This window comes from Pinus tabuliformis, chromosome Q (assembly GCF_031772625.1).
Source record: "Pinus tabuliformis cultivar Carrire ecotype Pingquan chromosome Q, CPIR1, whole genome shotgun sequence".
Lineage (NCBI taxonomy): Eukaryota > Viridiplantae > Streptophyta > Pinopsida > Pinales > Pinaceae > Pinus > Pinus tabuliformis.
The window spans coordinates 674,489,814-674,507,463 of NC_142296.1; the positions used below are offsets into that span (position 1 = coordinate 674,489,814).

At 38.8% G+C, this 17,650-nt stretch overlaps 1 pseudogene; it reads right to left on the minus strand.

Moving 5' to 3' along the window:
- Positions 1–2,711: 2,711 nt before the first annotated feature.
- On the minus strand, positions 2,712–3,296 carry LOC149221342 (cytochrome P450 77A1-like; annotated as a pseudogene).
- Positions 3,297–17,650: the final 14,354 nt, after the last annotated feature.

Sequence of the window (17,650 nt, forward strand, 5' to 3'; positions counted from 1 at the left end):
TTGATATGCATGTTGTTTCATTCGATTTTGCACCAAAGTGGCATTATCCTTTAAAAGTTGGAGAACTTGTTGTTGATGCTCGATGTGATATTTCACTGCTTGAATCTTTTTCTTCTTGATATATCCTTCTATCTTGAGAGTTTGAGGAGAGGTAATTTCTTCCAATGCATTACAAGATATGGTCAGATTGATTTCTTGATGCTCAATGTGATCTTTCACTTCTTGAACATTTTTCTTCTTGATATGTCCTTCTATCTTGATAATTTGAGGAGTGGTAATTCCAGCCAATGAATTACAAGATATGGTCGGATTCATTTCTTCTTTCTCGATGTGATCTTTCACTTCTTGAACCTTTTTCTTCTTGATATGTCCTATCTTGAGAGTTTGAGGAGTGGTATTTCTTGCCAATGCTTTACAAGATATGGTAAGATTCATTTCTTCTTTCTCTGGGGTTGGTTCTTGGTGTATATCCTCTTCTTTTGATGTTTCTTGATCCTTTTCTTCCTCCTCTTCACAATCTATGTAAAATAATTTCTTCTCAGCACACTTATGACCTTTAATGTATTTGTTATCACAATTTTAACAAAGCCCTTTTTCTCTTTTTTCTTCCAATTGTTGTGGTGTCACCCTTGTAGATTGTGGAAGGCTAGGAGAAACAACACTTCCATCTTTATAGTTGTGAGGGGTAGACTTCCTTGTTTCCATAATTTTGTTTTCCACTTTTTTTGCCAAATTGAATGCCTTCTCCAATGAATCAAGTTCCCAAAGATGAACCTCACGTTTAATGTTATCCTTTAAAGTCCCTATGGAGACATCAATCCTCTGCTTCTCTGGAATATCATTTTCCATTATATCCAATTTTTGAAAGTCCTCAATGTGCTCTGCCATTGAACACTCTTGTTTGAGATTTATCAATTTGCTAAAGAACGTGTTTCTCTTTGTATCCTTATAATGTGCTATCATTTCCTCCATGGAACTTGACCACATAACAAGTGGTTTACGAGAACAAAGCCCTTTATACTATACAAATTGATCCGGTTCTAAATATGAAGATGCAATACGTACCTTTGTAACATTTGAACCTCATGTAGATCAAAATATTGCTCCATTTGTAGTATCCAATTTACCGGATCATTGCCATCAAACTTCCTCATATCGCCTTTTCTTGATTTTAGGAGCTCGATCTTAAAATGAATGTAACTCTGTAATTTCAGATCTCTAAGTTCTGAAATTGCGTCCTACAGTAGCTCTCTGAGTTCTCTTTCTAAACCCACAAGTCTAATCAAGATTGGATTCTGCAAGGAAGCGTTATGTCAAATATCCCATGATGACCTGACTATAGATTGGTTCAGTCGAGAAAACTTGTATGAAGTATCGCGTGTCACTATTTAAACCTTAGGGCCTAAAACCGATACAGAGAAAACTACAGTATGTCCTCTTTCTGCAACTTCTTACAAAATTTCAATCTGATGCTTAGAGAGAAAGTTATGACGATTTTCCCATGGTCACCTGTTTAGGATGTAATTCGTGAGTATGCAAAAACCCTATATTCCTCAGATCATATATCCAAAAATGTAGCGATACAAGATCTGAAATTTGGACCCGATGTTAAGACTGATTTATTCTCAAATGAGTTTTTTTTAGCTTCTAAAACTTCATAGCGAAAAAGTTATAGTGAAAATTCCAGGATGACCTGTTTTAGATGAAATTATGGAGCTTGCAAAACCCTAACTTCCTCATATCATATCTCCAAAAATATAGCAAGGCAAGATCTGAAATTAAGTACTGAGGTTCAGCATGATTTCGTCTTAAATGGGTTTTTTTTTTAGCTTCTGAAACATCGAAAAAAAAAATTATAGCAAAACTTCCATGATGACCTGTTTGGAGCAGCGCAACCCTAGAATCCAAAGCCCTAATACCAAATGTTATGAAACCAGCTCACAAAAAGATATAAAAGATAGATCAACGCCTTAGAAATAAGCCTCTTAGAGGGGGAAACCTCCTTTACATTACACAAATGAACAATTCTTGGATGATACAAATGACAATACCTCCTTTCTATATATAGGAGTCTAAGGGGTCATAATATAATCAGAGTCGACATAACAATAATAATGTAAGGGCACAATAATAACAATAGTGGGCTTCTATGGGCACAATAATAACAATATGGGGACTACATGGGAACAACAATATAATAAGGGGGTTGTACTAATAACAATAAGGGGTTACACTAGTAGTATAAGGACCTACTAGAAGCATGCATAGTAAGTTAGCTTCTACTCCGCTTTAACCAAAACAATTGCAAAAATATAGTTAACAGTACATATAAACTTTTCTCTCAAGATTGTATACTATATTCTTAACTAGTCAGACCTTCTAAATGGGGACAAAACAACAGGTAAGAGGTAAACATAAGTAGTTCTAATATTTCTAATGCAGGAATTAAGTACCTATTTGACCTTTTTCCTCCATTTTTTTTAATAATGAATAGACACATCTTCATTCATGATCATACATATAATATATATTAAATAAGCATTGGTAGCAATTTAGGGTTTGACCTACGACACATTGGTAACAATTTACAATATGACCGATAATCACTTTCTACAACTATATAGCATAAGCTTCTAGCTCTAATGATGTTGGAGATCTAACATATATGAAATAGACATTGATAGCAATTTATGATATTGACTTACTTACATTCATGTTGTGTAGAACTCCACATTGGCCCAGTAGGGAATGTCATACCCCTTGAGTTTACAGTCCTCTGTGACTGAGCGTGACAAGATGAAGTGACCTGGAGGGCGTCACCACAGGGTCTCCTTCAACACAACTTTTAGGCATGGAAGGTTTTTAATGTCCTTGTCCTCCACTTTCCTGTCACCTACAACATTGCAAATCTCTTGATGGAAAGTTTCTTGAATATCTTGGTGCATCACCATGCGAAGAATTTCCCATTCCAGCATAGTAGTTGTTGTGTCAGTTCCGGCAGTCAGGAGCTCGAAGCACAGGGTCACTAATTCTTCATCAGTGGCCTTCCCTGACCCTTCCGACAAATCCAACTTCATCAATGAGTCGATATACACATTGGTGTCATCAAGGGACCCAAGCTGAGTATGATGCCCTCGTTTCAGAACCACATGACGAGCATTGATGAGAGGGAGAATGTTGTCCATATGGATTTGCTGCAACTCCTTGATGTACTTCTATTTTTTGGTGAATATCAGCTTGATAATGGGCAAGAAATCATGTGTTTGGGGCTCCACAATCAATAAAATCTCCTTCATAACCTCATCGACATGGGTAATAATGTCTTATCCCAATTTCTTCTCGAAGCACATACATAAATGGATGCTGGAAATTGTTAACTGCACATTGGCCAACACACGCACAATCCCTTGGTTTTTCCCTACCTTGACGTCCAACCTATGAATGAGATGCTCGATGGCCCAACTGTGAATCTAGCTGAAGTATTTGATGAGTGAGAGGGTGAGAATTTCAAACACCATATTTAGGCATACGGTGCTCCATACTTGGCTGAATTTATAGAGCATTTTTTCTCGTTGAAGAACATTTTTGTCAGAATATTAGGTGGCATACTCGCAAAGAGTGCCCCCTTTTCAATAAGGCAACCATATACCACCTTCAGGAAGGTGATGTTTATCAGGGCCTTTTACCCCATTTTGAGAGTGAAAATGGGGCCAACCTTACCTCTCAGGTCTCGAACAACATACATGAAGGGTTTCCTAGAGAACACAACCTAAAACAGGTTTCCAACCAGAGGCCACCCTTTGGGCCCTAGAAGCCTATCATATAGATATGTATTAGACTCATTCCCAAAGTTTTATGCAATGGTGTACTACTGTCATCATTGTCGTCACAAAGTGTATCCTGAGTGTCACACTTGGAGGAGAGTATTGTTTTTTTGTTGCATTAAGGGGATCATGTTGATTCTAGGTGTTGAGTGTTTGTGTTGTATCATCAATTGTTTTGTGTGTGATCATGTTCAATTCCAATGGATCTGGATCTCTTCAACTACCGAAATTATCCAAGATCTTTTACTTTTGTGATGTTAGAAGAATTGCATATGAAAGAGTATGAAACAACCACATGTTCATACTTTAAGGAATATGAAACATAACAAAAATGATCAAATCAAGAACACAAACACATTGATAATGGAGTTCACCCAGTGTGGGCTACGTCTTCGAGACTTGGTGTCAAGAGTGGTGATCTGATATTCACTCTATGAATGACATCAATTAAAGATTTATTAAACTAAGGTATTACAGATTCATGTGCTGGTGTGTGTTCTGTGTTATTGAAGCAACGGATCGATCAGATTGCTAATACACAGACAATAAAATGGAAAGACATTAGAGAAATATAGTAAGCAAACACAAAGACACAAACAATTTTTTAATAAGGAGTTCACCCTATGATCCAGGGCTATGTCTCCGGTCTAGCTTTAGTGGTGTCCTTATTTTATTGTGCCTTTGGGAAGAGAATTTTACAATACAGGGACTCAATGTGAGTTCTCTTGAAGTAGATTTTCTTGGCGGGGTGGTCTTGGATTCCCCAAGCCACTGGAGTACGCAGACTCTTCTTCTTCCTACCAACTCTGTGACCTTCTGGTGTACAATGGCAAGAGCCTAATGTGGTGCTCAGCCTGGACAAATCATCTAGGGGATGGCTTGAATCTTCAAGCTCTCTGGTGCTCGATGTTGTTGTTGATCAGCTCAGCCCTTTTTCTCCTCTGCTCTGCTTTACTATTCTCTGTGTTTAGTCTTCCTCTCAGGGTTCACTGCTCCACTTCTTCGTCTCTCGACTTCTGTCTCTCTGTGTCTAACTCCACCCTCATTCGACTGCCTCTGTTCATGGCTTTAGCCATTCGATCCCTATGCCTGTTCGGTTCCTCTTTTGCCTCTGTCGATTCACCTTCTACAGCTGCGCTGGGAGTTCCCTGTTCAGCGTCATCATCAATGCTCAGGGAGTTGCCACTTGGCTTCCTCTCAATAGCGCTAGCATGCTTTATCAGTTCATTTCTTTAGTTACGTCGTGGATGCATTCTTCCTCCACCGTGGTGATCAAACAGATTCCAAATCCCTTTAAAACGGGGCTTAATTCCTTGTCGATTCCACTTCCTCCCATCAGGTGCAATCTCAGTCTTCCGATCTGGATCCTCCAGATCTGATGCCATACACACATTTCGCGTAGTTGACTTGCTCAATCGATAGCACACGATCAATGGCGGTTTTCTCTCACCTCTGCGTGCCACGCGTCGATCGTTGTATGGAATCGCTCTGCTTTCATCCAAAACCTCTTACCGTTTAAGGGCACTCCAATCAAAACTGCTGGTTTCCAGAGCGCGGGTCCCGCCTTGTACGATTAGCACTTTTTTCCTTTTCTTCTCGCGGTCCTCCATTTCCCCCATGCGACCAAGTGCTCGGGCTTTCCCATTTTGGCCCATCAAAAATCACCTCTTTTTCCCATTCTGGGGCTCCCAGGGGCTACTTTGGCCTCTCGCGCAGCCTCCATGGGCCTCGATCAGCGCGCTTTGATCGAGGTCCTTGTCATTCCACGTTGGATGCCATTGCCACTGGTTCAAGGTGTTTTTGATTGTTGTTCTGAAATTATTTAGAGATTTGTTCGACTTGATACAGTCATGGTTCTTTGATAGTCTTCTATGGATCCAATTCGGATCATGGCCTTCCCATTGAAAAATATTTTGGACCACCAAAAGTTGGTTTTTAAGCATCGACTAAGTGAGGATACTGTTTCTTCACTTATCCAATCTCAATCCACTTTGCGTTGCTTGGCTTTGAACCTTTGAGCCCAATCCTGAGGTACTCAACGTCTCCCTTGCACATCATCCTCACCTTCCTGTCCAGCACTGTGTCTTACTGCAACTCATTAAGATACTCAGGTAGCAGGTCATCAATAGAAGGCAATTGACTTTGCTCTTTAGGGTCCTCGATCATTGAAGGTTCAAACAATCTCAAGCAATCTACATTTACGACTGAGTAGATGTGCATGTAAGCTGGTAAATCAAGGCGGAAAGCATTTTCACCAATCTTTTCAAGTATCCTAAAAGGTCCATACCTGATAGGATTTAGCTTTTTACCTTCACCTTGCACCCTGTCCTTATTGATATATAGCCAGATGTGGTCTCCAACTTGAAAACTATGCTCCATCCGATGCTTATCATGCCTAGCCTTGTACTTGGCCTGGCTCCTTTCTAGTTATTCTTGTACTGCCTGGTGGATCTCCTGGATATGTTCAATGAACCTAGTTGCTTTGTCCACATCACTGTGTCCTTCAACCATGGTGTCTTTACCAAAGACAAAATCTAGAGGAGACCTTGGTATGAAACCAAAACAGGTCTCAAAAGGAGATCTCTATGTAGAAGAGTGTTTGGCTCTGTTGTAAGCATGTTGCACATAACACAAGTGCTCATCCCAAAGTTTAGGATGTTTACTGCAATATCCTCTCAGTAACTGGATCACGGTCCTATTTACTACTTCTATCTGGCCATCTATTTGTGGATGAAAAGCTATGCTTTTCTTCAATTTGGTGTCCATCAGTTCCCACAGACTAGACCAAAACTTCCCCATAAATCGGGTGTCTCGATTAGATATAATGGAAGTGGGTAATCCAAAATGAACCCATACATGTTCAAAGAACAATTTTGCAGTCTGTTCATCTGTGATTTGTTTACTACAAGGTATCAAAATACACATTTTGCTAAACCTATCCACAACAACATATAGATAATCATGACCTTTCCTAGATTTAGGTAGTCCTCCAACAAAATCAATGGAAACACTTTCCCAAGGGTGAGAAGGAACTGGCAATGGAGTGTACAAGCCTAGTTTTCTATTGCTGGGCTTGCTTTTAGCACACATGGTACACCCTCTTACATACCTAGAAATTGTCTCATTCATTTTCGGCCAATAGCAGAATCTTTGCAGTTGTTTTACTTACTCCAAAGTGACCAGATATCAGAGAAGTGTATGCTTCCCTAATTATCTTTACTCTTTCGGTTTGTGGAATGTAGAGTTTCCCACAATGGTATAAGAGTTGGTCCTTTATATGATAGTCCAATTCTTCTACTCTTTTGCCTTGACTCAAAGTTGCATATGCATCTTTAAAGTCCATATCCTGAGCATATTGTTCAATGTAGCTTTCATGTAGCACAAAATTATGCTTAGGTATGGTAGATGCATTTATAATGGGTCTAGATAACATGTCTGCAACCTTGTTATGTATACCCTTTTTATATTTAATGACTAAATGAAATTGTTGTAGAAAACCCATCCATCTGTAATGTCTTGATTGCTACAACTTAGTTTGGGAGCGTAGATATTGAAGTGGCTGATGATCAGTATGTATTACTGTCTCTTTTCCCATTAAGTAATGTTTCCACTTTTTCACACTCTGAACTAATGCATACAATTATTTATCATATGTAGGATAGTTAACTACTGCAGGATTAAAAGTCTCATAATGATAACATATGGGTTTACTGTGCTATGTCAACGCTGCTCCCATGGCATAGTCACTAGCATCAATTTGGATCTCAAATGGCCTTTGTAAATTAGACAGTGCTAGTATAGGTGTTGTATTAATTTTCTCTTTCAAGGTGTCGAAGGCTTTCTGATGTTTGCCTCCCCACTGAAACAACTTATTCAATCCTGTTAAAGCATGTCAAGGCACTGAAATCGAGGAGAAGTTAGAATTGAACTTCCTCTAATATTGTGCTACTCCTAAGAAGCTTCTCACTTCTATAGTAGACCTGGGTTTAGGCTAGTTCACAATGACTGCCACTTTAGAGGGATCTATTTTCAATTCACCTCCCCCTACTATATGACCCGAGTAGTTTAGAGATGTTTTGCCAAATTCACATTTTGAGAGAATAACATAAAGCTTTTCTCCTTTCAAAACATCCAATGTCTGCTTAACATGCTTTAAATATTCTTCCCAGGTTTTACTAAAAATCAGAATGTCATCCAGATACACAATAACAAAATCATCAAGAAAAGGTATGGGTACATCATTCATTAATCTCATGAAAGTAGCAGGAGCATTGGTCAAGCCAAAAGGCATAACCAGCCATTCATACAATCCCTGCTTTGTTTTGAAAGCAATCTTTCATGCATCTTGCTCTACAACTCTCACCTGATGGTATCCACTGTGCAAATCTAGCTTGGTGAAATAAACAACTTCCTTCAATTTATCTAAAATATCATCTATGAAAGGAAGGGGATAATGATTCTTGATTTTTATCTTATTTAGTGCTTGGTAATCTATGCACATTCTCCAAGAGCCATCTTTCTTTCTCACCAAAACGATTGGTGACCCACATGGTGATGTGCTAGGCCTGATGAAGCCCTTCTCGAGCAACTCTTGCACCTGCTTCTTGATTTCAACATTCTCTAAAGCAGACAACCTGTACATCTCAATGTTAGGCAATGGAACATCTTGCTGCAAAATAATGTCATGTACTATTCCCTTTTTGGGTGGTAGACCTTTAGGTTCTTGAAACAAGACATCATACTCTGAAACAACCTTTTCTATATCAGCTTGTTGTTCAGCATTACAGCCCTCAAATACATTGGTTTTATTAGGTTTCTTTTCCTTTACAACCATCAGTAAGAATTGTTTGCATGAGTTAATCATTCTTTTCATCTGTCCTAATTTTATGAGAGTGTAATTATTCTTGAGCTTATGAGCTCTTACAAAGTATTCGATTCCATCTTTGACAAGTAGATACTTGTTCTCGGCTGTATAGAAAATAGCCTTTCTATCATACAAGTAAGGACTTCCTAAAACAATTCCACATATATCCAAAGGAATTATGTCTAACTCAACCTCATCTACAAATGCTGACCCAAAAGAAAACTTGAGTTTGCACTGTCTAGTCACTTGTAGTTGTGCTTTATAATTCAACCATCCTAATGGGTATGGTTTCTTGTGAGGTGTAGTTGCTAATCCCAATTTCTTTACAATTGCTACAAAAATTAAATTTACTTGTGAGCCACTATCAAACAAAGTATCAATCTTTTGGTTTTTGGAAATAAATCGAATATGGAAAAGCTCATGTCTTTTTCTCTCATTTTCTTCATCAATAATAGATTGAGCAGAATTACTAGTAGATGCTTCAGAATCTTACCTTTTATACCTGTCGCTGTTATGGTTGTTTCATCTCCCAAGTCCGACCCCAAATCTTTCTGAATAGCTATAGCTGTCTTCTTCTTCTTTCCCTCGGACTTCTTAGGTCTCAGCTCTGGATGCAGAATCCAACAATGCTCATCATCATGCCCCTCCTTTTTACAGTGAGTGCATGAAGCTTTAGCTTTCTATGCAGTGTTAGCCTTCCTTGCCTTCCACTTCTGTTTTCTTTTCTCCTTTCTCTTGCTTACAGTGGGTTGGGATGGTCCCCCAACTTCTGGATTTCCATTCTTTCCTCTAGCTTCTAGATGAGTAGCTTGTACAGATACCTCATCTATACTAATGGGATTAAACATGAGGATGGTATGCCTCATGTAGTTGTGTAGACCGCTAATGTACTTCAAAAGAGTCTCTAGTGAGCAGGGAAAATTTTAAGAACCCCCCCTAAATTTATAAATATAATAAATGGGCGAATCTCCATGGTATATAGGAAAAATGGAAGGCGATTTTATCAATAATATAATATGTATATATAATTTTTTGGCGAATCTCTCACCAGGCATGGCGATTATTTTATTCAATTACAAACTTTGTAAAGTCCTAGTGAATCTTAGCATAGGCTACATGCTGGTTTAATTCCCCCATTTAAATAGGCTACATTCCACGTGAATACCATGGGTCAATACCATGTGCCATTTTGGTGAATACCATGGGTCAATACCATGTGCCATTTTTATTTTTATTAATTCTAATATTAGGGTTAATAATGGTTTTTTGCATGGTATTAATAACAATCTAGTCCATGGTATTTGTCCCAAAGTATTTTGGCCATAGGTTTCACCTAAATATAACCCATTTTTTGAGTGTTCGTAAATATAAGGTGACTTATGGAGTAAATATAAAAAAATGTTTTATTTGTTTACCATACCTTTGGTTTATTTATATTTTTATTAATTTACCATACCTCTTTTAAAAATATGGTATTTGGCCCATAGGATTCACTTAAATAAAACCTCTTTCTTGAGCCTTCATAAATAGAACGAGGGTTATGGACTAAATATAAAAAGAAGTTTTATTTATTTACGATACGTCTAGTTTATTTATATTTTTATTTATTTACCATACCTTTTGAGTAAGTATAAAAAGACGTTTTATTTATTTACCATACCTCCACTTTACTTATATTTTTATTTGTTTACACCCTTACATGTATATAAGGTGACTTATGGAGTAAATATAAAAAATGTTTTATTTATTTACCATACCTCATTTATTTATATTTTTATTAATTTACCATACCTCTTTTATAAATATGGTATTTGGCCCATAGGATTCACTTAAGTAAAACCTATTCTTGAAAATGGGCGAATGGATTCACTTAAATAAAACCTATTCTTGAAAATGGGCGAATGGAAGGTTGTGAGTCCTAATTTCAAGGGCTAAATTTACCTTTTTTACCCCCTCCCTTAAAATAAGGTGGGCTATTTGAGGTGATTTGTAAAAATGTACTATGATACAAAACATTCGCCCACTAAAAATTTAAAACCCCTTAATTTCGCCAAAGGGCGAACATTCGCCCCTAAAATTATCCTTGCTAGTGAGTCTAATGAGATACCCAATATCAATGCTCTCTTTCTGAACTCTTGAGTATATCCTTGCACACTTTTCCCTTTCAACTGCCGAAGAGTTTGCGAGCTCATCATGGCTTGCTGCATGTAGGCCAATGGATAGAACTACTTTTTGATTGCAGAAACAAAGTCCCTCCAGACAGAGATAGTCTTACCATGTCTTTCCATATTAGCTTGGGTTCTACCTTCCCACCAAACCAAGGCAGTGCCTCCTAGGCGTAGGCTTGCCAGCTAAATCTTACTCTTGTCTGAGTTTATGTTATGTACCCTGCAATACACATCAATCTGTGTAATCCAATTGCCCAACTTTTTAGCATTCAGCTCTCCATCATATATAGGCAAATAAAATTTAACATCTAACTTAATCAAAGATGATTTCTTATTATGCACAGGGCTATTAGGAGGTGTGAGAAAGATTTACTCTTTCCCCTTTCCTTTGGAGTTGTCATGGAAGTGAGACTCATCTTCTTCTTTATCTTGTTTAGAGCCTGATGCATCTTCCACCTTTTGCTTTCTAAAGTCTTTGTACATTTCTTCAACCATAGACTTTATAGCTAGGAAACTCTCTATGAATTGAGGATCTGGCCCTACAGAACCTTCTTTTGACATTGTCTTTCGAGAATAGAGTCTCCCAATTTTAGGATTAGTTTCCACCAACTCTCCTTCTCCTAATTTGAGCTTTGATCTTGTGAGCATTCATAGCTAACCAACACAAGCTTGTCTAACCTTACAGCCTAGAGCTCTGATACCACTTGATCTGATATTCACTTTATGAATGACATCAGTTAAAGATTTATTAAACTAAGGTATTACAGACTCATGTGCTGGTGTGTGTTCTATGTTATTGAAGCAATGGATCGATCATATTTCCAATAAACAGACAATAAAATGGAAAGACAACAGAGAAATACAATAAGCAAACACAAAGACACAAACAATTTTTAATAAGGAGTTCACCCTATGCTCCAGGGCTACGTCTCTGGTCCAGCTTCAGTGGTGGCCTTGTTTTATTGTGCCTTTGGGCAGAGAATTTTACAATACAGGGACTCAATGTGAGTTCTCCTGAATTAGATTCGCTTGGCAAGGTGGTCTTGGATTCCCCAAGCCACTGGAGTACACAGACTCTTCTTCTTCCTACCAACTCTGTGACCTTCTGGTCTACAATGGAAAGAGCCCAATGTGGTGCTCATCCTGGATAGATCCTCTAGGGAATGGCTTGAATCTTCAAGCTCTCTGGTGCTCGATGTTGCTGCTGATCAGCTTGGTCCTCTGTCTCCTTTGCTCTGCTTTATTGTTATCTGTGTTCAGTCTTCCTCTCAGGGTTCACTACTCCACTTCTTCGTCTCTCAAGTTATGTCTCTCTATGTCTAACTCCACCCTCATTCGACTCCCTCTATTCATGGCTTTAGCCATTCGATCCCTATGCTTCTTCGGTTCCACTTCCGCCTCTATCGACTCACCTTCTACAGCTGCGTTGGGAGTTCCTTGTTTGGCATCATCATCAACACTCAGGGAGTTGCCACTTGTCTTCCTCTCAACGGTGCCAGCATGCTTCGTTAGTTTGTTTCTTCAGTTACGTCATGGATGCGTTCCTCCTCCATCGTGCTGGTCAAATGGATTCCAAATCCCTTTAAAACACGGCTTAATTCCTTGTTGATTCCGCTTCCTCCCATCAGGCGTGATCTCAGCCGTCTGATCTGGGCCCTCCAAATCCGATGCCATACGCATGTTTCACGTGGTTGACTTGCTCAACCGATAGCGCGCAATCAACGGTGGTTTTCTCTCACCTCCACCTACCACGCGTTGATCATTGTATGGAATCTTCTGCTTTTGTCCAAAACCTCTTACCATTTAAGGGTGTCCCGATCAAAACCATCGATTTCCACAGCATGGGTCCCGCCTTGTACGATTAGTGCTTTTTCCCTTTTTCGCCCGCGGCCCTCCTGTTCCCCCACGTGACCGAGTGCTCGGGCTTTCCCATTTTGGCCCTAATCACCCAACGATGCGCGATTATCAAAAATCACCTCTTTTTCCCATTCCGGGGCTCCCAGGGGCTACTTCGGCCTCCTGCGCAGTCTCCATGGGCCTCGGTTAGCGCACTTTGATAGAGGTCCTCGTCGTTCCATGTTGGATGCCATTTCCACTAGTTCAGGGTCTTTTTGATCGCTTTTCTGAAATTATTTAGAGATTTGTTTGACTTGATATAGTCATGGTTCTTTGACAGTCTTCTATAGATCCAAATCGGATCAAGTGGGGAGGTTGCTTCATTAAATGTTGCAAGATGATGCTGAGTACATAGTACATTGTTTGTCATTACAATGATAACTTCCCTTAATTAGAGTGGCATGTCTCTCCATGAGATGTTCTCCCTATAAGAACTCTCACTCAAATGGACCTTCCTTCAGCATGAGAAGCTAATAAATTCTCACATGACATGGAATACATGCATCCTTTAAACATAATAGTAACAAGGATATTGACAATAAAACATCATCTCAGCAAATCAAAAGAAAAACATGGCATCACTACATCATTTACCTCCACTTTCAAGGATGGTTGGAAAATGCGAAGCTCAGATGACAAAATGGATTGCACCACTAAATTTGTGGCACGAAATCATGTAAAATTACTATAAACGTGGCCCATTTTTGACACCGTAAAATTTTGAACCCTTGGGAATCTTGAATATTCCCCTAAAGATTCCCTCCAGAAGATGGCCAAAAGATCCGTTGCTCAGATGAAAATTCTGAGCACACCATTGGAATCCCTACAAAATTACTTGAAAAGGACTATAAAGTCGACATCATTTTGCCTTTGTCAAAAATCACCCTCTAAAGGAATATTTTAGATTCCACAAGATTTTGCAAAGATTCATTGCTACTAGCCACTTGAATTTATGTTGTTCAAATGAGTAAATAGACCACACCATCACATTCCCTGTAAAATTTTGGTTCTTTTGAGTATAAAGTTGACATGATTCTGTCACTGTGAAAAATCATTCCTAGAGAATCTCAAAGATTCCTCATAAGCATCAAAAATATTCTCTGAGAATATTCTTGTAGAATATTCCTATATCTCGAATTTGTGCCACACGGTTTCGGCTTTGGGTTCTCGGACTAGTTCCATCTTCGCTCATTCCCAATCCTCCAATGGTTTGAATGACAAAAGTTTAAGGTTTATATAATAAAAATTTGGTAGACATAACAATGATTGACCACTTGGGTCATTGGTGGCATGCCCAAGTGGGGCGCGTGAGGCCCATGTTCAAACCCAACCTAGGCACATTTCCATTTTGGCAGAATGTTTAACATTTGGCACTTTTCATTTTGGAGCACAGTTTAATTATTGGTTAATGTGTTGTTGGACTGTTGGGTAATGGTTGGAGGTTTTTTGTGGCACATGTATTAATGTTTATGTGTTGCAATATGGCATATGGTGATGTTTTGACCATTTAATGTGGAGTGGCTTGGGATGGGGCCACTGTTGGCAGGTCGACGCGGGTTTGACACCCGTCGGTGCCGGTGTACATGGTAACAGTTATCACGAGTGGTGGTGGGGTTTGACCACCCGCAACCATATTTATAAGATATGTTGAATGCAGTTGTGGGGTTGGGGGTTTGCGAGGGTGGTGACCCACCAACCCAACTTTATATTTTTTTTTTACTTTTTTTTTATTTATTATTTATTTTTTAATAACAATTTATTCAAAAAATTCAACCATTTTTTAAGGGTCACTCACGAAATTAAGTAGGAAACAAATTTTCCTGTTCCAGTGGCTGGATTCCATGCGCCAAGACCCTGCCAAATTTTTGTCTCATTAGTGACTGCCACTTGGCCAAGTTTGACCAAAACTTTGACTGCGGATATCTCGACCATATGAACTCAGATTTGAGTGTCATTCACACCATTGGAATTAAGGCAACGAGCGCTATGATCTAGCCCTAGTTTCACTTCAATCCAAGGACTTTAATTTTTGAGTTATTTCTAGATTTTGAGCAGTCTTGGAACCACCTAGATTACCTAACCAACTTGAGGTCACTCTACCCCCTTGAACTATTCATTGTGCAGTTTCAATCATTAAACATGCATCCCTTCCTCCTGGAACTACACAATTCATAATTACTACCTTTGAGGACTATGCATTGCACAGTCACAATGCTCAACTATTGTTTCCTTCCCCTCAGAATTTTGCAATGTTGCCTCCCAATTAGCGCCTTTTCTTGCATTTCATAGTTTCAAGCTGTAGTCTATCTCCGTGTCTTCATGAGATGCATAACTGCGCAATCCATTGTCTCTCTTTCTATCTTGAGCTACACATTTTGTAGTTACAATTGGAAATCCTGCCTCAATGTGACCCTCAACTACATAATCTTGTCTCATAGGCCTCCAGTGTTGTGCATTTCATAGTCACAAGCATCAATCCCTCACTCCTAAACTTTGGAACTACGCACTATGAAATCCCTAAGCCTTTCTCCATGTTCAATACTCACTTCTAGGTCACTTAGTGGTTTTCATGAAGAAGAATAGACTAGGAGATTTTCTAGATGATGTCATCTTGTCATGAGTGAATTTCATTCATAGGTATTGTACTTTGACATGATAGGATGATGCTAAAAAATGAGGAGAAGGAGATTATTCTAGAAGAAACTTTTGAAGTGGGTGTTGGAAATAATACTGAGAGGGGGGTGAATCAGTATTAGCAAGTCAACAATATTTCATTTCCATAATCAGATTCATATACACTACTTCAGTTAATGAAACTCACATGTATACGCAACTGTGTTTAAGGAAACTAGCATATATATTGCAAACTTATGATTCAGTTAATTCATCATATGTTGATCTTTAATCAGTACATCAGAACCATATAAACAGTAACCAGATGCAGTAAAAATAGAATAGACAATCAGACACATGAACACAAGATATAAGGTGGAAACCCAATGCGGGTGAAAACCACCTGCTGCAATTGTCTCTATCTTCTTTTAATAAGAAACTTCTTTTTACAATTTTTGTACTGGTGCAGTCTTATACTAGTACGCAGGCTTCTACCTGCAGAAGGCTACAACTTTCTTTCATTTTCCAGCTTCTCCTAGAAGGGAGCTACAACCCCCTAGCTCTTGTACTCGCTGATATGTTTACTAGTACGTAGGTGCCAGCCTATAGAAGGCTACAACCTTCTCTTTTCTTCCAGGGACCACATTTCATAAATTTTCAGACTGGATCCATCAATAACATCATTCAAACATCAAATATATCTGCATCAATCAATCTCCTTTGCACCAACCATAACTAAATCAATCAATCACTTTTCAGAATGTTGTAACTAGAATATAGTAACCAAAACCCAAGCCAGAACCCAGAACACTACAACGGCAAACAGAAGTAGCTAAAACATATTTTATGAGGTATACGCTACTTCCATGTGTTGAACCTATGTGCGTACGCTCTTTTCTGAAGGCAAACCTGCGTAGAGATCTGCAAATCAAATTTAAGATGTATACGATGTTTTGATACATAGAACCAACGTGTATACGTGCCTTTTCTAAAGTGAACATGCGTATAGATCTCTAAATGATGATTTAAACTTTACAACAATTTTAGACTTCAGTTATACCCATATCATCATATTTACAGACTACAACATGCACTGGTTATTCAGATAAATGATCAAAACCACATAAAGATACTTCACTTAGAGCCTTAAGATCTTGACCCATCATTAGATCTTATCCTTCATCAAGCGCTAAGGTTCATCCTTGGTTCAAACCCAGCTATGCATCAGAACCCAATAACCTATATACTAGATCTTGCTCTTCATCAGATATTCAATACTTGAGTGCAATTGCCTAATGATCTTCTCCTCCTTTTATAGTGTTAGGCCTTACTCAATACCATGGATAAAAACCACTTAGAACCAATACCTTGGACCAAATACCTGGAGTCAACACTTCGGAGAAGGTACCTTGGACCAATACCATGGATCAAAATACCATGGACCAAATACCACAGACCAAAACTTAGTTTTCTGACATGTACATACCTTTCCTTTTGTGAAAGTGCGTGTGTATGTTATACGCTCCTTTTGGTTTGTGAACTCGTGTGTACACACAGCTTGGTCAATGGGGAACCTACGTATACCTCTCTTTCTTCATTCTGTGAGTCTGAACTATGATTTTTCATCTGAGTGAGTTTCCATCAAGGACAACACCTGTGTCATAGTGCCAATTCTGTGTCATAATGCCAACAATCTCCCCCTTTGGACTCGATGGCAACCCCAAGTCACTCTCCCCCTTTGTCATCAAGGGCAAAGGGTTATGCTTCCCCTAAGTAGATGTTGAATTTTCTGATATGCTGAAGTGTGTTGATTAAACTCCATGCTCGAGTCCATGCTCCCCCTGAATATAAGTAAGGTCTGTAAAAAGATGTTCTAAAAGAATAACATGACTCTATACATACATCATAAATGACCTTCCTATCACCAATGACTCATACATACATCCATCTCCCAACAAAGTGGGGATATACCAAGTTTGACTCATCCACCCAACCAAGTGGGGATATACCAATTGTTTATACATGTCAAAACAAGAACATTACATCATCCATCCCATGCATAGTGGGGTAACAAAATAGGTCATTTCATGACCTTTACATTAAAATATATACATGACATATATAACAGAGACCAAATATCTGAAACAAGACCATGATAGTCATCAGCAACTATCATCAGCAGCATCTGTCAATCAACATCCAGACCAGCAACCATGTTCTCCCCCTGAACCTATTCCACCTGAATCAAAAACAATTGTGTGAATTTGAACCAAGATCTTATAAGA